The sequence below is a fragment of the Apodemus sylvaticus genome, unplaced genomic scaffold (genome assembly GCF_947179515.1).
Source record: "Apodemus sylvaticus unplaced genomic scaffold, mApoSyl1.1 scaffold_131, whole genome shotgun sequence".
Lineage (NCBI taxonomy): Eukaryota > Metazoa > Chordata > Mammalia > Rodentia > Muridae > Apodemus > Apodemus sylvaticus.
This window is the reverse complement of record NW_026263088.1, coordinates 116,705-139,236: the sequence shown is the minus strand read 5'-3', so window position 1 is coordinate 139,236 and position 22,532 is coordinate 116,705. Positions and strand designations below refer to the sequence as shown.

Genomic DNA, 22,532 nt, shown 5'->3' with positions numbered 1-22,532 from the left:
TCACATAACAGTAAGAATGATGTTTTTAAAAAGAACTTGGATTGAACTGCTTGTGCTCAAATCCTCCAAAAGCCTGGGTTACACACAGAACTGAATCTAAGCTGCTTCTCCCTGCCACTAGGGCAGCTTCCAACCTAACCTCAGCCTTACCCCATGACTCTCACTCTCACTAGGGCTTTAGGGTGCTACCCTGGCAGATGTACAGGACACCATCTCTGGCTGGTGGCAGTTGTTCTTGACTTCTATTGCTGTTCTTTACTTGAGAGAACTTCTCCTGGTTCCTAACATAGAAGCAAGTCTCCCTCTCTTTGTCATTTGACTCTTTTGTTTAGCATTAAATTAAACATTATTTTCCCTTTCTCATCCCTATTTATTATTAGATACACTTTACACTTGTTAATTATTCCCATTAGAATTGTTGGCTCTCTCTTCCTAATTACAGGGTAAAGATCTCATTAGATTTATTCATAATTTTATCCCTAGTACTTAGAACTGTGTCTGGCACCTGAGAGGCTCTTTGTAAAAATTGCTAACTAAATGAATGCTGTAGATGATTCGAACACTTGACATCTTCAGTTCAGATCCTGCCTGCTCCCGTTGACTGACTGCATGGCCATGGACCGGTTAGTGACTTCTGGGGCTTCATTTTATTCAGCTGTGTGTGATGACTATCGTATTACCTACTCTGTAGCTCTACAGTGAGTAACTGAGTTAATCCATGTTAAAGAACAGAGGCCTGAGTTTCCCATGCTTTGTGTAGAGGTCAGAGGTCTGAGGTCAGTGTCTTCCAGTTGTCTCTACCTTAATTTCTCACTGAACCTGGAGCTTGTATTTCAGCTGGCCTGGCAGACTCCCAGGACCTGTCTCTTGTGAGACAAAGAGTTGGAGTTAGAAAGAAATGTGCAGCCCTGCACCAGATTTTATGTGCATAAGGATTTGTACTTAGGTCTTCATGCTTGCAGAGCAGGCACTTCAGGAAACCCTGGCTTTTCCCAAGTAGCGTATATATCAGGCTGGTTTCCAAGTCAAGTGATCTGGCTACTTACTTCTGTCTCCACAGTGCTGGAATAAACGGTGTGTTACCATTGCCTGTCTTCTGACAACATTTTTTATTGTTGTCATAAGACAAAATAGAAATAGTTTTTATATTTTGTTTTTTTTTTTTGAGTGAAATTTTGCTGCCTATCAGAATTTATTTGACTTTTTAAGTAGTTTCTCTGTATGTCTAGAATAAAATAAAAATAAATTTCTGAGAATGAGAAAGCCACCAGAGTGGCTTTCCTAGGTTTTGCTTTGATGCTGGAAATAGGATTGTGGTGATGAAATAACTTACTGGGGCTTCTTGTTTCCAGACAGGAAAACTTGAAGATCTCAGGGAAGTCTGTTTTTTGAAGTGTTCAGGAACGAGAGGTGTTTTATTATCTTTAGTGTGATGTTTTCTACCATTTTTGTATGAGGAGTTTTTCCTGTGTTGAATTTTGGTTCTTAAGTTGGAAAGTAAAGCAACCTAGTAATATTCTTCATTCCTACCTTTGCTCTCTTTTTTTAATGTGTTGTTTTCCCCTTTATTGTTTATGAAAATGAAACCATATCTTTGTAAAAATGAAAACTTTGAGGTGATGCATCAAATTATTCTAATAAACTTATGATTGTACCTATGTCAATTATATTTCCATAGTACTAGATATTTTTACTTAGCATTTGTCCTTGGCAAAATGGCTTTTTGTAATTCCTTTTATATCTCAGTCTCAACTTTAAGTCAGGATTCTAAGCCTTGTGCCTGACAGTTAAAAATAAACATGAAAAACTACTTGTCTTTTTAACATTTGTTCCAAAATTTAATAATTAGTAAATTACTCTGTATGGACTATGTTCCAGGACTCTTTGCTAAGTGGTTTCCCTTTTGATATTGAGAAGCAGCATATAAATTTGGCACACTCAGCAAGAAACAGATTTGTAGAGATAATAATGGTACTTGGTTGGGTTACATGGTAGGAAAGGAACCGGGATTTTCACTTACTTCCCTTTCATTCATAGCCCAGGTCTTAACTCTTTTGTGGGCTATATTTTAAAAGAACAGAGTTTTGCATTTTTGCCATACATTTGTAAGTGTTTTTTCCTCCAAATCACTGGCAGTTTTTCATTATTTCTTCCTAAGACAATGTCTGTTTCCTGGAAGCTATACTCATGGGTGTGTACAGGATGCTGGAATTTGGACTCCAGGCCTCATGATTGCACAATAAGTTCTTTTAACCTGGGGACCATCGGTCTAGTCCCCAGAACAGTAGTTTATAAAGAGTTTAATATAGATTTAAACATGGAGATTAGGGAGGAGAAACACATGCAAGCATGATAGGCATGAGATAAGGAGAGGTAGATGTGGGGAAGCGAGCTATGTAAACCAAAGACAGAAGTGAGTCTGGGCCAACAAGAGATGATGTGAAAAACCTTTAATTAGTTAATTAATTAATAACTACATTAATTTATTCTGTGTTCGTATGTGTGTGTTAGTGTGCATTTATGGAGGCCAGAGGATAGTGACTGGGCAGGTTATCGTCCTACCACATGGGTTCTGGTGATTAAACGTGGATCCTCATGTTTACTAAAAAGTGCTTTAACCCCCTTTGAAATTACATTTATTATTTGTGTATGTGGGGGTGGGCAGGAGTTGTATATGTGGATGTTGTAGAAATTATTTAATTCCAACTCAGGTTTTTACCCTGCCTTTGACCACTTAGTTCTCAGATAAAAGACACACACAACCTTTCTATGTACAATTAGCCTTAATCAGCACAATAGCTGGGCAGATTGCGCACCTCTCGCTGTTGTCTATTTCCCACTACTAATCCCATGATAGAATGTGCCATGTTTCATTTGGACGGCTCTTATTTACAGGTAGCCAACCCACATGGTCTTTATTTTATGACTCACCTAACCCATGGTGTCTTCCCCCTTGTGGTTCTTCTCTGATGCTGGAAGTCCTGGAATGCTAAACCCTGCCTGCATGGGTTTCTTCTGCCCAGCTATTGACTGTTGTCATCTCTATTCACCAATCAGAAATAATTTGGATGCAAGGTCACATAGCCTCACTTGGATCTACCTGTGCACTTTCTTGTCTCTGGGACAATACATACAACAGACCAAACCTCATCAATAGAGGTCCCAGGTATTGGACAGGTTATATCAGACTTGCCTGCAAGAACCTTTACCCATTGAGCTCTCTTACAGCAGCGGATGAAAATCCTTTTACAGGATAGTTTGATCCTGTGGCCCTGCACATGTAAGCTTGTGTGTGGAGACCAGAGGACAACCTTGGATGTCATTCTTCAGGTGCCATCCACTGTTTTTTGTAAAACAGGATTTTTGATTGGCTTTGAATTGGATAGGTAGGCTCAGATGGCTGGCTAGGGAAGACATGGAGTCTCTGTCTCCCTGGCACAAGTGTGTGCCACCAAACCAGATTTTATTATTGTTGTTATTATTATTATTGTAATTGGCTTCTTATGTTTGGACTGAGTATCTGACTCAAGGCTTTCCATGAGAGCAGGAGGACAAAAAATGTCTGTGATTGATATGTGTGTTGTATATGATTGTACTTGAGCCTAGTATAAAAGGGAAGCAGAATGTTGCTTTCTGACTTAGTCTTGCTTGATCACACTCAAGATTTAACAGAAACTTCTTGAAGGTTTAGTTATACAGCAAGGGTTGTATAATTCTCTAAACTCCATCATTCTTACATATGATAATTCTAAGAATATACTTTGTTTCATTTTCCCCTTTTAGGCACAGTCTGAATTATGTAGCCGAAATGGAGAATAAATTACTAATACTAAAATTATTAAGTGTTCTTAAGTTTATTGGGGTACAGGCTAGGTTGCTGAAAAAGATTGTGGATGCAATACAAACAATGTTGAGACTTTTGCCTGTTGTAGTCCAAACGTAGGCAGCTAATCCACAGAGGGCAACATTTCTCTGGCTATTCAGGACCACAGGCCAATTTCTAGGGATCACAGTAGAAAGTATTTTACTTTACTGTGGAGAAATGGCATGATAATGCTCCTACCTTGCTAGCTGCAAGGCACCCTAGGATGGTTCTGTCACTCTCAGCATACTGAGATACCGAGGAGGTGCAATTCCTCAAACAGAGGATCCTGGTGTTCTGCCAAGCAAGCTGCAGACCTGAGGAAGTGGCTTCATGCTCATTTTTTTTCATGAGAAAGTAACGTTGTTTATAGCTTAATTAGACAACACATCTAACACATCTCAGAGTTGGACTGCTGACAGATTTCTCAGTCTGCAAGGAGGTTTGGGTCACTTTGAACCGAGATATGCTATTGCTAAGGAAACAGCAGCTGGTGAGAACTAGAAAATGTGGGAAAATCTTATTCTGCTTTGTCTTTAAAAAAAGTTGAAACTTTGACTAAACTGTGTATTGACTGACTGGGCTCTGTACCCCCTGTGTCCAGGGTAATGTGAAACTCTCTTGGGACCTCAATGCACTAGACTGAATTAATTAAACTGCTTTGGCTTCTGACATGTAGTGCAGTCACTGCACCTGCCCAAGAGTTCTCTTGATTGGTAAATGAAAGACACACCAGACACACACACACACACACACACACACACACACACTAGCTAATTTTGATATGTCTTAACTAAGCTCAATAGCTGGACATTTGTAATCCTGCTGATGGGTAGCACACATTTCCCTCCAGTATCCCTGGTTTAATGCATTTTAAATTTATGTTGTATCTTTGCTGCCTGTCATCTTCTGTGCCCCCTCCCCATAGGGTTGCATTCACTTTCCACCTACAGTGTAGGATGCTTTCCCTCTTTCAGCTCTTAAATCTGATCCTTCTCTTCCTCCCCCCTCTCCTTCCCTTGCACTTGAAATTTAAGTCTGCCCCGGTCTTTCTGCCCAGCCCTTGGCTGTATGGCAACTTTTTATTACTCATTCGAATCAGGGGAGGGGGGCAGGGACCCTCAGATCTGGCAGTGCAGCTTTTCTGGAGCTGAAATAAGCATTAGAACCAATACCCAACATCAGATGTTAACATTTTACAAATGTGGTTTTTTTTTTTTTTTTTTTTTTTTTTTGGATTTGGTTTTTTGACACTGGGTTACTCGGTGTAGCCCTGGCTATCCTGGAACTCACTCTGTAGACCAGGCTGGCCTCGAACTCAGAAATCTGCCTGCCTCTGCCTCCCAGAGTGCTGGGAAAATTCTCTATTCTTAAAGGAAGTTTTGTTAATTCAATATCAAGAACACATTTGTAGAGCCGGGTGGTGGTGGCGCACTCCTGTAATCCCAGCACTCTGGGAGGCAGAGGCAGGCGGATGTCTGAGTTTGAGGCCAGCCTGGTCTACAGAGTGAGTTCCAGGACAGCCAGGGCTATACAGAGAAACTCTGTCTTGAAAATTCAAAAAAAAAAAAAAAAAAAAAAAGATTACAGGAATTTGATCCTCTGTACTAGGGAAGGTAAAAATAAAGAATATGGTAGGCATTTTGCCTATGGTATCTGTTCATATGTAGTCACAGGTGATTGTGATGCCCTATAAAGGTACTAGATGCAAATCTTTTTTTTTTTAAACAATCATTCAGTACTCTAAATTGTGGACCCAGTGGGACATTTCTCTAGCCCATGAAGGGATTTGTGTGTGTGTGTTTGTGAGTGTGTTCGTGTGTATGTGTGTGTTGTTTTCTTTAAGTGTATAGAATGATAGTAGACTGTAGAGTTGGTTAGGTTCAACTCTTTTTCCTTTTTCCTTTTTTTTCCTTTTTTTTTTTTGGTTGTTTGAGACAGGGTTTCTCTGTGTAGCCCTGGCTGTACTGGAACTCACTCTGTAGACCAGGCTGGCCTCAAACTCAGAAATCCGCCTGCCTCTGCCTCCCAGAGTACTGGGATTACAAGTGTGTACCACCACTGCCCTGCTCCCTGATGACTTTGAACTTAGAGATTTCCCTGTCAAAATCTTCTGGGATTCATAGCCACTGTGTCTCAAGATCTCTAAGCCAAGATCCAGGTCAGAGTTCATTCCAGATATAGTCAAGTTGACCACCAGGGATAGCTACTACATGGAATATAGTTGGTCTTGCCAGTTGCTTCTTGCCAGTTACTTCAGTCCACTTCACAGATAAACTAAAGTGAGGTGGGGTTTAATTTCTGGAAAACTTGATTTGTTTACTTCTAGTTTGTTCTTATTTCTGAGATACTAACCCCTTATATAGAGATCAGAATATTTGGAAGATTTGTAGACTGCAGTCCTCATTCTTTTAGTATGGTGTTTGTTAAAAACATGGCTACTTTTCAGCCACTCTCTGGAGTTGACAGATTGGTCTCAGAGTGGAAAGAACCCCATTTGGGGAGAAGTAGCAGATCTTTGTAAATTTTGTTCTCTTCTGATACTTGACTAATTTCCATTACTTTGGAGGTGTCTTTGGTTGGGACAATTTTGTATAGAAAACAGTTTTAGTTTCTTGTGGGCTTTGCTTGGTGTTGTTTTTCCTTCAATATAGACACCAAGCTCACAGCCTCTTGAAAGACAGGCAAGTACTGCACTCCTGATCCATATCTATAGTCTAAGCATCTATCTGAGTATCAGACCTGTCTACCCTCCTTATTACACCATCAATAAGGATTTTCTCACTGGCTTTTCACAGCAGAAACCTTGGTGAGCATAGGTGTTCTTAAATGAGCAATCAAATGAATTACTATTTTTAATTTTTTATGTATATATGTATGTATGTATGTATGTATGTATCTATTCATTCAGAACAGATACTGTTTCTGTAGTCTAGCCTGGTCCTGAGCTCATTATGCAAATGAAGCTGTCCTTGAACTCCTGATTCTCCTCATTCTACCTCCCAGACACTGAAATTATAGGTGTAATACCCCATCCCTGGCTTCAAATTTGAAGATATATTTTATTATCTGTAGAGAAATGGCATGAGGAGATTGTTCCCAGCTTGCTAGTTTCCAGGCAACCTAGGGTCTTTGTCATTCTCAGCCGACCAAGACAGAGGAGACACTTCCTCATGCAGAGAACCTGATGTTCTCCCAAGCAAGCTGCAAACCTGAGGAAGCGACCTTCCTGCTCGCTTTCCCATGAGAAAGTAACTTTGCTTATAGTTTAATAGATATCATGATGGGCAGCAATGCAGCAAGCATCAGGCATGGCAGCTGGAGTAGAATGCAGAGAGCTCACATCTTCAGGCACAAAGTGTGAAGCAGAGAAAGCAGACTGAATATGGCAACAGTCTTTAACCTCTCAAAACTGACCTCTGGGGATCCACTTCCTCCAGCAAGGCTGCATCTGTTAATCCCTTCCAAGGAGCACCACCAGCTAAGTGTCCAAATATCTGAGTCTGTGGGGACATTCTTATTCAGTTACATTAATGACTGTAACATACACATTAGCAGAATTCTCAAGTCATTTGCTTTTAAAAGTAGGTGTATAGATTCAGAGTTTCTTGGAAATTTTCTAATAGGAATTTCTCTGACTCTTAAGTGATAAAGTCTTCAGGACTGGTAAATAAGCTACTTAAGGAGAATTTAAGAGAAACATATGGCAGTTCTGGACTTGTAATGAATACACCATTGAACACCCTCACGCCTGCCTGGAGCAAATTTGAAAGCAAAACTCTTCTGTTCGCAGAATTAGTAATTTATCCTCAGGGCCTTTTCCATATGCCCCTAAAACATTTAAATTTTCTTTTTTACTCCTATGACTTAGCTGACAACTTCTGTGTGTCTTTAGCCATATTTCATGTATATAATATGTCATTAATACAAATTTCAGAAAGAGAAACCATATCAAAGGTCATTTCAAAAACTAAAGAGTCATGTATGTGGATAAAATATGTTTTAAGTGTTAAAGATTCTTATAAATCTTACAAAAGCTAATTTGACTTTGATAGGGTATTTAATGCTTCATATAATAATCTTTGATATAAACATGCATAATTACCGAAAGCACTGTAAATATTGTATTAATTTATGAAATATAATGCAGTGATAGCCTAAGTTGTGGCTAGAAAAATTTGTCTTTGTGCCTCTTTTAATCTAATAATGAGCTTACTAGTTAGTCCCTAAAACTGAAGCTAGAGACGTGTCAGCGTTTGGTAATCCTGGTGTTGTATGGTACAGTTTAGTTCTGCCAGTGTTTTCTGTCCTCTGGCCCCCTCTTCCCTTATCTGCCCTCATGGCTCTGCTCTTGTCTGCCTCTACCCAGTCTGCAGGTCCTCACCCCTCTGCCGTCTCCCAGTAAGCCTCCTCACACCTGACCTCTTGCATGTAGTAATTTCTCAAGAGCACATCTTGACATGGGTGTGCAGTAATACCCCATTGCTGTATTATATTTCAGCCTCATGTATTACATTTGTTTTCATGATAATCAGTCCCTTGTTGTGTGTTCTTTTAATGAACTTCTTACGGCGTGCAGTTTGTATGGCAGATGTCTTATACTGTGTGTGTTTTCTTGAGTGGCTAGTATGACCTAGTTTAAGAGCCATTTTCTGTCCATGAGTGAACTAACTTTCTTCCTTTTTTTTTTCCTTGAGACAAGATTTCTCTGTGTAGCCCTGGCTGTCCCGGAACTCACTCTGTAGACCAGGCTGGCCTTGAACTCAGAAATCTGCCTGCCTCTGCCTCCCAAGAACTAGGATTAAAGGCGTGCACCATGGGCTATAAGTGAGCTTTCTTAGTGTTAAGGACTAAAACAGTTTTTAAGCAATAGTTACATAGTGAATCGTTTCAATAATAGGAAATTTAGGTATTTATAAATAACAATTTAATTTTTTTAAATGTAAATAAAATATTATAGAACAAAGTATACTTTCTGCATTAGTCTTTAAAATGGATGACCTCACTTCTATTTCTTTCTTTTTGGTTTTTGAGACAGGGTCTTACTATGTAGGTTTGGCTAGCTTGATGCTTGTTGTATAGAGGTACTCAAACTTACAGAGAAACACTTGCCTGTACCTTCAGAGTGCTGGACTTAAATTAAAGGCATATGCCACCATACTTATATAACCTGTTCTAAATCTTAAATACTGGTTGATATGTTTAAGTGTAGAACTAAACTGTAGCTTTTAGATAATTATTAGCACATTAATATATTTACTATAAAGCAATACTAATAGTTCTATATGTAGCTTACTTAAAATAATACATATTATATTTTGTGATATTTCCACGTGTTTGTGAATTAAGGATCCCTTAATTATTACTAGAATGAAAGCATAATCCATAGAAGAAAATATTGATACATTAGACATTATCAAAACTAAAACCTTTGGGTGTATGAAAACTTTTAGGGAGATGAGAAGATAGACTACAAGGTTGAGAAAGATGGCTCTCAGTAAGAATGCTTGATGTTTAGGTATGAGTTCAAGCTCCTAGCACCCATGCAAGAGCCTATAGCTGCAAATGTCTGTTAATACAAGCATAGATGTGGATGGAGACAAGCTTATATCTGGATCCCTGGAGTTCCTTGGCTAGCCCTTCTAGCCAGGTGAAAACAGGGAGCTTTAGTTGAGGTTCAGTGAGAGACCCAGTCTCAAGAGAAAGGCTCTTGGCATCCTTTTGTACCCTAAGCATGTGAAGGTATGAGTCCACAAACCCTCATGCATTTCATTCACATAACCACCACCTACAGATAATACTACATATACACAAACACTAGTTATGAATTGGAATGACTTTTTTTATTATATATGATATGTGTTTGTGGGTTGATGCATGCCAAGTCATGTATATGAGAGTTAAAGGACAACTTTCTAGAGTCTTTGTTTTCCTTTCCATCTTTGTGTTGGATTCAGATATCACACTTAGGTCATCAGGCTTATATGACAAATGTTTTTATCCAGTGATCCTCTGTAGTCCTAGAGTATCAGTTCTCAACTTTTGGAGGTTGGGTGGCTCAAGCTACCCTTTCACAGGGTCACTGAAGACCACCAGAAAGCATAGTATAACAGTAGCAAAATTACAGTTATGAAGTGGCAATGAAAATAATTTTATGGTTGGAGGTTACAATAGGAGGAACTGTATTAAAGGGTCACAGCATTAAGAAGGTTGAGAACCACTGTCTTTGTAAGATATGTTTGGCAAAAGCCAATGTGTAAGAAACTGAACTATACAGTAAAAACCAGTCACTTAGGAAACAAACAAAAGACAGACCTTTCACTAAAGAAGGATGGATACACAGATGGCACATAAGCAAATGAAAAGATGTTTGGTATCAGTAGTCATTAGTCAGTAGACATTAGGGAAAATACAAATTGAAAGCACAATAATGTATTACTATGTTAACTATTAGAATAGCTAAAAATAAGATGTGAGTAGACATAGTCACCAGTTGTTGGCAAAGATACTAAGAAAATCTTTTATATATTATTGGTGGGAATATGGAGTGGTGCAATCATAGAAAATCTTTTGTAGTTCTTTTCTTTCTCTCCTTCCCAGTCTATGGTAGCCAAGGATGACCTTGAACCTCTGATCCTCCTGTTTCTGCTTCCCATGTGCTAGGGTTATAGGCTTGTGCTACTACACAGAAGATATTTTTGTTTCTTTGATTGTCAAAACATGTTTATTCTTGTAGCCATTTAAATTTATGTTTATGAGTATACTGTCCCTGGCTTCAGACACTAGAAGAGGGCTTGGGATCCCATATACAAATGGTTGTGAGCCACCATGTGGTTGCTGGGAATTGAACTCAGGAGCTCTGGAAGAGTAGTCAGTGCTGTTAACCTCTGAGCCATCTCCCCAGCCTCTTATTGTAGCCATTTTAAACCTTTAATTTTAAATTAAATTTTTGTTTGTGTGTGTTTGGGCACATATGTCATGGTATGCTTGTGGGGGTCAGAGGGGCAATTTGCTGGATGGAGTCTCTTTTCTCCTACTATGCTAGTCTTTAGTATCAAACTGATGTCCATTTAGCCATCTAGCTGGCTCCTAGTCTACATTTTGTTTCCTGTTTTTGTTTTTGGCCTTTTCCAAACAGGCTTTCTCTGTGTAGCCTTGACTGTTTTGGAACTTGCTTTGTAATCCGGCTGGCCTTGAACTTACAGACTCACCTGCCTCTGTCTCCTGAGTGCTGGGATTAAAGACATGTGCTATTATGCCCTGGCTTCTTTCCACTTCTTTTCTTGTGATTAGTGCAGCTGTTAATATATATGCAAAAATTTTAAGACTCTTCTTTCATTTCTTTTTTGTCTGTACCCACATATATGGTTGCTTTATTACTTTTTGGGACAGGTCCTCACTATATAGCCTTAGCTGGCCTACAGCTCACCATGTATATCAGGAAAGAAATCTACCTGTCTCTCTGCTTCTTGATTGCTGGGATTAAAGATGTGCACCACATCAGCAAGTCCTGTCTTAATTTTTATTAGCTTTATTTATTCATTCATTTATTTATATTTTTGGTTTTTTCAAGACAGGGTTTATCTCTATAGCCCTGGCAGTCCTGGAACTCACTCTGTAGACCAGGCTGGCCTCGACCTCAGAAATCCGCCTGCCTCTGCCTCCCAAGTGCTGGGATTACAGGCGTGTGCCACCCCTGCCTGGCAGCTTTATTTATTTTTGAAGAGTATAAGTTTTCAGTAAAGCTGAACAGCAGATACTATTTGCAATATGCTTCCTTTCTTAGGAATAAATAGGTTCTTCCATGATCTATATCATCTACTAGAATGTAGTTAACATTTGTTATTAAGAATAGCTTACAGGAAGTTCAAGATAACAGTACAGATGCAGCCAGTGTTTCTGAGCAGCCACCAAGATGGCTGAAATGGAGAAGTGGATCTTCTGCAAATTTGCCTGCCATGGTATGGATCTGGACCAATTACTGGGCATGTTCTATGAGTAGCAGATGCAGTTGTACAGTGCTTTCTAGAGGCAGTGAAAGCAGTACTTACATTATTCAAGCATTTGAGAAAGACCAAGTAGGAGGTGCTACCCATGGAGAAGCCTGAGGTGGTGAAGATCTACCTGAGGAACATGATCATCCTACCAGATGGTATGCAGCATGGTGGGCTTATACCTTCAACCAGATGGAAATTAAACAGAGCTGACATGCCACTACTTGTGTGAGTTCTCCAATACCTATATGCCTTTTAAGCACAGCTGGCCTGGTATTAGTGCCACCTACTCCTGCTTCATCCTCAAGTGGCTGAGGCAAATACTCATGTTTAGTCCCTGGAGGGGAAAAAAAAAGAAAGACTGGCTTACAGGTGGTGATTCATTCAAATAGTTCAACAGTGGCTGATTCCTAATGGAAAGGCCAGAAATCCTAGTAGTTATTCAGTTTATGAGACTAGATGTCACAGCAGTTCCAACCTGGTACTGGAGTATAGGATTCCAAGAGAGTGGCTGGTCTTTAGTCTTTGTTGGAATCCTGAAGAATGTATTTTAATTCCAATGAAGGAATGGGTCTAAAACTGGTTAGATGAAGTTCAATGAAGTCAAGCAGACAAAAAGCAGAAAACAAACACTCCTTATGTGTCCTTTTATGTGGGGCATAAGATTTAAGGTGGATCTTACCATTTAAAATGATCACGAAAAATTCCTCACAGGCATGTCCAGCTATTTGTGTTTTTATTTCAGATGTAATCAGTTGATAACCAAGATGAATCATCACAGGTTTACACTTTAATTTTAGACCCATGAATCCTAACTTTAAGAAAAACTATGCATATAGTCAAAGCATATATCACCTTCAGGAGAACTCTGGTCCTATAGGCATGTCTTTAAGAGGCCATCCCATTTTTTTTAACAGTCTAGCTGTTCAGGATAGTGACAAACATAGTAAGAAGCAGTGAATTTTATGAGATGGCCTGCACCTCTCTGGCTGTGAAGTGAGCTTCTTGGTCAGAAGTAATGCTATGTGGAATATCATAGTGTTGGATAAAATATTCTATAATTCCGTGGGTTTAGTTTTGGCAGAAGTTTTATATGCAGGAAGGCAAATTGAAAACCAGAATATGTTGTATTTCAGCAAGGACAACACATTGCCCTTTCCACAATGTAAATGGTGCAGTGTAGTCAACCTGCCACTTAGTTGCTGGCTGGTCACCCAGGGGAATAGTGTCACATTGGACTTAGTGTTTGTTTCTGCTGCTGGCAGATCTGGCACTCAGTCGTAGTGGGAGCTAGATACATCCTCAGAATACCTAGGATTGTAGAGATAGATCATGGAGAGAAATTGAGGTTTCACACTATGTGGCAGGGTTCGAGTCCCTGAAGAAAAAAACTATGAGGGTATTGGTGACAGTGCAGCACAGTTGTAGTGGACATGCCAACATTTTGGAGATGCCTGTACTGTGAGATGACCAGGATAGCAGCAGCTATGAAGTGGAGCCAGTCTGAGCCTACAAGAAAAGCTGCATGTCCTGAGGAAGACAGAGCTGGATAAATGCTGCTGCCAAGGACCCTTAAAGCGTAGTGGATCCTCAGTGGGTCCCAGACATTAGGCAGTGACTCTTTATACGTTTGAATTTTGATTTGATTTGTAACTGCCCTGATTCTGACCTCTTAAAGTATGTAACTTATTTTTTTATTTTTATGTGAGCCTACAGTTGAGGCATTTTGAAGTTTTAGAGGGAGTTTTGGATATTTTAAAGAGACTGAATTTAAAGTTTTGATGTTTTGTTTTGTTTTTGTGACAGGGTTTCTCTGTGTAACCCTGGCTGTTTTGGAATTGCCCTGTAGATCAGACTGACTTTGAGATCAGCCTACCTCTGCCTCCTAAGTGCTGGTATTAAAGGTGTGTGTGCCACCACCATCATGTTCCCTTCTTTGATTTTTGAAATGGGTCTGTCTATATAGGCAATCCTGATCTGGGACTTGTTTATATTCCATGTTGCCTTCAAAACTTGTGCTATTTCTGCCCCAGCCATCCAACTGCTGAGACTATAGCTCTGTGTCACCTTGTCCCACTCAGTTTTCTCTGTACTCACATACTGGAAACACTATGAAGCTCCACTTGGGAAGAGGGATATCTGCTAACTCCTAGAATTTTATAAGGGAAGACTTCTATCTTTTCTTCCACCTAGTTGGAACTAAGTGGAATATACATACTTATATTCTGAGTTTGTATATTTCTGTCTGTCTCTCTGTCTGTCTATCTATCTATCTATCTATCTATCTATCTATCTATCTATCTATCTATCTATCTATCTCAAGACAGAGTTTTTGTAACAGCCTTGCTGTAGGCCAAGCTGTTCTCAAACTCACAGAGATCTGCCTGTCTCTGCCTCCTGAGTGCTGGGATTAAAGGCAGGTGTGACTACCTCACAGCCTGATATTTTATTTTATACTTTGGGATAAACTGTGTGTTGACAGTTTTCCAGGGATTGAAGAGTTGGGTCACATGATTGTGAAGGCTTGACAAAATTTAAATGTTGCTCTTTTTACCCATATAGACTTCCTTCTGAAGGCTTAGATTTTTCAAAATCTACTTTATCTAGGGTTCTTAAATGTTTCAACCTTTCTTCTAACCCATCAACCAGGGGATGGGGAAAATAGGATAATAGGAAAGGGTGTTGTGGACTGTTCAGAAGTAATTCCTTGTGACGATTCCATTCTTCGATGTTAGGATATCAACAGTCCATTTCAATAGCAGGTACCAAACATGAATCAGTAGTGGCAGCATGATCCAGCAGAAACAGCAAGACTCTGCCGAATGGCACAAGTCAGGAAAGTGGCCAGAATGAGCTGGAATACCACGAGAAGTTCTTTTGTGTGTTTCTAAGACCGGGAAAGCATTGCGGGCGTGTAGCAGTGCAAGAGTGTCCTCATTGTGGGGTTCTATTTATGACCTTTCTAAACATCATGTACCCTCTGAAGTGTCTGTTTTCAGCAAAACAGCACATGCATGTTCTCTCACATGACAGCTTGCAGAAAAAAAAAACACGACACAACTGAGTTGTTAAAGAAACCAGATATTTCCACTTCATCCTCCCCTTTATTTTCCAGATTAGTAGCTTGGTTTTCATCTATGCCTGTGTTATTATTTAGACTGACCATTTAATTTTTCATTTTGGCAATCGTTTTAAATTTGCTTTCTTCCCTTTTTCTTTTTTCCCTTCCCCTTTCCTTTTGTCTCCCTCCCCCCTCCCCATCCCTACCACTCATTTGTATGCCTGTACTTGCATATGTAATATGTGCATGGAGGTACAGGCCCGTGCAGCATAGGAGACTCATCAGGCATTTTCTTTATCGCTGTCTGGTTTATGTATCAGCCCTTGAGACAGGGTCTCTTACTAAACCTGAAGATTAAGGTCTCAGCTAGGCTAGTGAGCTCCATTAATATGTGCTTGTTTCTGTCTTTTCTCTATGTGTGGGTTACAAGCATACATGGCCATGCCCTGCTTTTTTTTTTTAATTTATTGCACTTAGTTCCTTGAGTTGGCAGAAAAAAAGCACTTTTACATACTCTGCAATCACCCCAGTCCTCATTTCTAATTTCTTATTAAAAGTTTTGTTTATTGTGTATATGGTGTGGGTATGAATGTGTGTGTAAGGGCACATACACATACGCTTAAATATAAGCTTACATGTGTTCATTTCTTCTACTATGGGTCTAGAGATCAAACTCTGCCAGGCACATATGGCATGTTAGGACAGCTAGGAAACTCTGTATAAAAATGAAAACAGGGGAAACAACAACAATCAAAAGCCAAAATACCTGAAACATATGCCCTACCCATCTCCGTCTTGATTGGTATACTCCCTTTTCTTCTCAGCCTTCCTCCAACTAGAATACTTTTCACTTACTGTGTGTATCATTCTAGGGGGCCCTTGGAGACTATTGTCTTTTTTTTTTTTATAGATTCTTTTTTTTTTCATTCTTTTTTTTTTATTCGATATAATTTATTTACATTTCAAATGATTTCCCCTTTTCTAGCCCCCCCCCACTCGACTATTGTCTTTTTTAAATTACAGTATAGACCCTATGGGTCAAGTAATAAATAACATTGGAGCAAAAAGGGAGGTATTCTGACTGGTTTCCTTTAAAATGGTTCTTTCATAATTTCATTTTTAAAATGAGCTAGATAAAAAGTTATTTTTTTTCTGTAGGAAGGGTAAGACAATACTCTGAAGATAATGTGGTTATTTTATAGTGGTTTGAGTAGATAACATTGATCCTCTAATTTAATTAAATGGTTTCTTCAGTCCCTGGGTGCATATTTTTATAAATAGTTTAAATTAGAGAATTAACAATGCCCAAAGTGAAATATTCTATGAATCCTTTATTACTTCAAAATGTTATAGATAAAATTTTCAAAGAAGATTTATTTTTATTATAATGTTTTTGATTTGTTTGTTTAATGTGTGTTTATTTTTTATTTTATGTGTGTTGATGTTTTGCCTGCATGTATGTTTGTGTAAGGGTGTTGGATCCTTGGAACTGGAGTTATAGACAGTTTCAAACTGCCTTGTGGGTGCTGGGAATTGAAGTCAGGTCCTGTGGAAGAGCAGACAGTGCTCTTAAATCTTAGCCATCTCCCCAGCCCAATGTGTGTGAGTGTTAATGTGTGGTTTTGCCTCCATGTATGGGTTTTTTGTTTTTGTTTTTTGTTTTTGTTTTTGTTTTGTTTTGTTTTTTTCTGAGGCAGGGTTTCTCTGTGTAGCCCTGGCTGTCCTGGAACTCACTCTGTAGACCAGGCTGGCCCAAAAATCCGTCTGCCTCTGCCTCCCAAGTGCTGGGATTAAAGACGTGCGCCACTACTGCCCGGCTCCACATATGTTTTATGTGCTACATTCATACCTGGTGCTAGCAGAGGTCAGAAGGCATTGGATCCCTTAGAACTGAAGTTGCAGATGTCCTAAAAGCCACCATGTTAGTCCTGGGAACCAGTCTGGGTTCCTTTGTAAAAACAGCAAGTGCTGCCAACAGCTAAAGCATCTCCAGCTTTTTCATATTTTTATCTATTTTGGTTTTCAAGACAGGGTTTCTGTGTAGCCTGGCTGTCCTGGAACTTTCTTTTGTAGACCATGCTGACCTCAAAGTCAGAGATCCCGCTTCTTCCCAATTGTCAGGATTAAAGGTGTATGCCACCACTTCTAGCTATTACTGTTTTTGTTTTTGTTTTTTTCAAGACAGGGTTTGTTTGTGTAAACCTGACTGTCCAGGAGCTATCTCTGTACACCAGACTGGCCTTAAGTCACAGAAATGCATCTGACTCTGCTTCCCTATCACTGGGATTAAAGGAGTGTGCCACCCCCACATCCTCCCTCCAGCTGTTTTTATTTGTGTGTATGTGTATAAAATGTATTTATGTGTACTCATATATATGTGTTTGCCAGGTATACATACCTGCAGAGGCCAGAAGAGAGTGTCTGATCCTCTTTAGCTGAAATTGGTGGAATTACCACCTTACAAGGGTGCTGGGAACTAAACACAGGTTCTCGAAGAGCAGCATGTACTCTTAACCACTGAGCCTTTTTTCCAGCCTACTTTTAGGTAAAATTTAACTCCATTGAGAGTTTTCTAAATTAGTTATCTTTATATTATATTGAACATCTGTCTACTTGCCTATCTGTCCTTTATTACTAGAATGACAATTAGAAAATTGTCCTAAGAATTAGTTCTTTTTCAAAGTAGTTTTCTTATTTGAATTGTCTTTAAATATTGGGTTTATTAGACACTAGTAAAAATGCTTTTGTTTAGTAAAGAAGGCAGTCAATCTTTGTAATTGCTATAAAATAGTATAGTAGAGAGAGTTGGGTAAACTATTGCTGTGGCATCTAGGGGTGAGACAAAACAGTAAAGTTGAAATGGCCCACAGCACTTGAGCGTTGCAGGATATTTGATCATACTGTGAATCCCCAAAGACTTTGATATTTACTGAAAAGACTTTGTGGTGGTGTATCTCAGCACTATCACACTCCTTTACTCCAAGAACCAAAGTCAGTGCGAGGTCAAGAGGCAGTGAGCAAGTAATCAGCCCACAGGCAGTGAACATAAGTAAGCAGGAAGGAGGGTCTTTGCGTTGAAGGGTATTTAAGACAGTGTGGAGGAGAAAGTTTTTCCTTTTGGGACACTAGTTGAAAAGGAACATCAGCTGGATGTTTTGTTTTTCTCTGCTACACACACACACACACACACACACACACACACACAAGTGCGAGTTGGGCAGGGGTTTGTTTTTATTTTTTCCAGGAGAATAAAAGCAAAATCCTGTCCCAACCCTTGCTTGGGGATACTTAAAAGTGGTCTGGCACACTTAGGTTGTGGAGATGGATCACCAGCCAATGCAGAACACTAAGCTCTTGAAAGTATCCTTTGTTACTAAGTGATACCTAAGTATCCTAAGACTTCATTTCAAGAAGATGTTTACCCTAAGTTTACTTTAAGTAGGTCAGTTAGATAATATATAACTGCTTTATAGATCCTTGGCAGTAAATGCAGTTTGAGATTTCGTTCTTTTTTTTGTTTTGTTTTTGGTTTTGGTTTTGTTTTTTTGTTTTTTGTTTTTTGTTTTGTTTTGTTTTGTTTTGTTTTAGTTTTGGTTTTTTTGAGACAGGGTTTCTTCTCTGTATAGCCCTGGCTGTCCTGGAACTCACTCTGTAGACCAGACTGGCCTCAAACTCAGAAATCTGCCTGCCTCTGCCTCCCAGAGTGCTGGGATTACAGGCGTGTACCACCACTACCCCAGTTTGAGATTTGCTGCCATATTCAGCTTTGCCAAGATGAGTTTAGCTTTTCTTTTCTTTTTATCCCTCCATCCCTCCCTCTTTTCCTCCCCCACTTCCCCCCCCCCCAAAGAATTGGCCAAAGGCTTAAACTAATCCATATTCTTGTAAACCAATTATTTTTTGTAGTCTAGAGATATGTGGATGTGTTTGGATAAAGACTGCAGTCTGAAAACCATTTACTTTTATCAATATTGTCCACATGTTTAAGAAAATATTACTTAAAAAGGATGGGAGAAATGACTCAATAGTTAAAGGTACTTACATAGAGGACTCCACATTTCCAGTACCCATGGTAGGGGAGGGAGGCTTACAACTGTCTGTAACTCCTGTTCAAAGAGACCTGCTGCCCTCTTCTGGGCTCTACTGGCACCAATATGATCTGTGACATACTGTTTTAAAAGTATTAATTTAAAAATTAGCTTCTAAAGTAATAGGTTTCCTTACAGCAATTTTAATATATACTTAGTTTTGGCTGATTCTTACCCATATCGCTATCAACCTGTCTATTCCCATCAGTCCATCTGCTTTCATATCTGTTTCCTATTGCCTCTCATCTTGCTTTCATTTAAATTCACATATTTAACAACTAGAAACTAAGATTTACATATGAAAGTGTACTATTTATCTTTCTGTGTCTGGGTTAACTCAATATACTTTAATTTTCTCTATTTTTCCTGTGAAATCCATAATTTCATTTTTCATTATAGCTGAATACAAATCCGTAAAAATATGGAAAGCTTCATGAATTTCTATTAGTTTAACATAAATATCTGTTCGAAACAATCACAGTCCACATGCTTTTGGTGGAGAGACCAAAAGATAGTTTTTGAAAACCACTTGCTTATTGCTTTCCTGTTATTTCTCTCTTGTGGCAACAATTTAAGTATCATGTTTTGGAGTCTCTTAAACTCCCCTCTTCCCCAGAAGACAGAAAGCTGTATACCTAACCTGCCATAAGGACCCAAATAAATTGGGTGGTTGTGGCACATGTCTTAATCCTAGCACTCAGAAGGCAGAGGCAGGAAAATCTGAGTTTGAAGCCAGCTTGATCTACAGAGTGAGTATTAGGAATGCCAGGGTTACACAGAGACATCCTGTCTTGAAACAAAGCAAAAGGTGTCGAAACAAAATTGTGCTCTGGTGTGTGGGTGCCTGCATGTACGTTTACCATAGGCATGTCTGGTGCTGCTGAGGCCTGAAGAAGGCTCAGATCGTCTGGGATTGGAGATGGTTCTGAACTGTCAAGTGGGTGCTGGCAATCAAACCTGGGTCCTCAGGAGGAGTAGCCTGGACTCTTAATTGATGAACTACTTTTCCAGCCCCCAGAACCCTTTAAAAATTTACTTGATATTTACAAGTGTTTGGTTTGCTTGCATTAAATGATTGTGTGCAGCCCATGTGGGTGGTAGGAACAGAACCTGGGTCCTCTGCAAGAGCAGCTAGTACTCTTTAACAACTGAGCAAAATTTCCCACCTATAAAAGTGACCTTTAGAAACACTATGTAGAGCCCTGTGGTGGTGGTGGCGGCAGCGCACGCCTGTAATTCCAGCTCTCTGGGAGGCAGAGGCAGGCGAATTTCTGAGATCAAGGCCAGCCTGGTCTACAGAGTAAGCTCCAGGACAGCCAGGGCTATACAGAGAAACCCCGTTTGTTGTTTCAAAAAAACAAACAAACAAAAAACCAAAAACAAACAAACAAACAAACAAAACACCATGTAGCCTAGATTGTTCTTGAAGTCTTTCCTATCTTCCTGTCTGCCTTACCCTCTCCAGTTCTAGGATTTCAGACATGAGCCACCACTCCCAAAAGATTGTATTTGTAGCTTTGTATCTATGTTCCTTAACTTGGGTTTATTTACTTTCAAAGTACTTGGAATTACTTTAAGACATTGCTTTAAAAAATATGACATTGCTATATATAATAAGGTTGTACCAAGAACAGGAAGGGAATAATCAATCACTAAGTTAGTTGAACAGAATTTAGAAAGTTTTCTGTGGGTTTGAATGATCATTTTCTTTCTTTCTTTCTTTTTGTTTTTTTCGAGATAGGGTTTCTCTGTGTAGCCCTGGCTGTCCTGGAACTAACTGTGTAGACCAGGCTGGCCTCGAACTGAGAAATCTACCTGCCTCTGCCTCCTAAGTGCTGTGATTCAAGGCTTGTGCCACCACTGCCCAGCTGAATGACCATTTTCTAAAAATTAAATAGAATGATGTATTAGGGTGTCTTAACCAGTCAGAAGTCAGATACCTAGTCATAGGTAACCTTGTAACTTTCACATAGCCTTGTGTTGAGCCTTCTTAAAATTAATTAATTAGTTAATTAACTGACACTAGGTGTATCTGTGGCTGTCATGGAACTCGCTCTTGTAGACCAGACTGTCCTCAAACTAAAGAGATTCACCTGCTTCTGCCTTGCATTGTACTTTTACTGCATATATGTCTCTGTGGGGGTGTTGGGTACCCTGGAACTGAAGTTACAGACAATTGTGAGCTGCCTCGGAAGTTCTGGGAATTGAACCGGGATCCTTTGGAAGAACAGCCTGCATTTTTAACTGCAGAGTCATCTCTTCAGCACCTTGTATTATCTGTCTGTCTGTCTGTCTGTATGTATGTATGTATGTATGTATATTTGTATGTATGTACCAGTGTTACTTACAGGAGCATAGATATCTTACCAGTGGTTACACCACTGAAGAAAATGTCTCACCATTCTCCAGCAACCACTAACTGCCTATGAATCCTCAGAGAGGGGGTGGAACTTCATGAAGCCCTCCTCCAGCAATTGGTAACTACTTATAAATGCTCAGGAAAGGGTGTGGGACTTACAAACTTTAAAAATCAAAAAGGCAAGCTGGGTGGTGGTGGTGGTGGTGGTTGTGGTGGTGCACACCTTTAATCCCAGCACTTGGGAGGCAGAGGCAGGCAGATTTCTGAGTTCCTGGCCAGCCTGGTCTACAGAGTTTCAGGACAGCCAGGGCTACACGGAAAAAACCTATCTCAAAAAAACAAAAAATAAAAACAGAAAAACAAAAACAAACAAACAAACAAAAAACCAAAAAGTTTTGAGAAACCTCAAATAACCTTAAGATCTCAATGGCTTCAAACACAGGGGATTCTTTATTTGTTAAAGTTGGCAAGCATCTCTAATCCATGATATTACTGAGTAACAGAGTAACCATCATCTGAAATGTTGGTAGAGCTTTCTGGAAGCTCCTGCACAGTAATTTAAATACTCTTGACTACAAATGATTTTGATGCATTGTGAGTTTTACGGTGTTGATTGCATCTAGTCTCAGTGTTATGTTAGCCACACACCTAGTCACAATTATGTTGAGGCCCAGTAAGATAACCTTAGCTGTTAACAGCAGCATTAATAACTACTACATTTTATTACAATGTATTTGTAGAACTTGGCATATTGTAGATACTAAGTAAATATTTGCTAAATGAATTGTAGTGATAAGAATCTGTTTAATTTTGCCTGACAGTGGTGGTGCATGCCTTTAATCCTAGCACTTGGGAGGTAGAGGCAGGTAGATTTCCAGTTTCAGGTACAGAGAAACCCTGTCTTGAAAAACAAAACAAAACAAAACAAAACAGAACAAAATGTCATTTAAAAGAATCCGTTTAATTTTAATCTCTTTTGGGGATGTTAGAAAAGGAATACTTGTTTTGGGCTACTGGCACATTATATTGTAAATAAGTTTTATATTCACTCTTGGAGTCCAAAAGTGGTCATCAGATTCTCTGGTACTGGAATTACATAGCTAGTTACGGGTGCTGGGAATTGAATTGTGGTTATTTGAAAGGTCAGTTAGTGCTATTAACACTGAAC

General features: G+C 39.3%; 1 protein-coding gene across 1 annotated transcript in view; it reads left to right on the top strand.

Annotated features, from left to right (window-relative positions):
* The first annotated feature begins 483 nt into the window (after positions 1 to 483).
* The window catches only part of LOC127676106 (PRAME family member 12-like), a 57,752-nt gene continuing 35,703 nt past the window's right edge, over positions 484 to 22,532 (top strand). The window contains exon 1 of the mRNA XM_052172026.1: positions 484 to 623. The gene's annotated coding sequence lies outside the window, so the exon portion shown is untranslated. The remainder of the gene's footprint in view (positions 624 to 22,532) is intronic.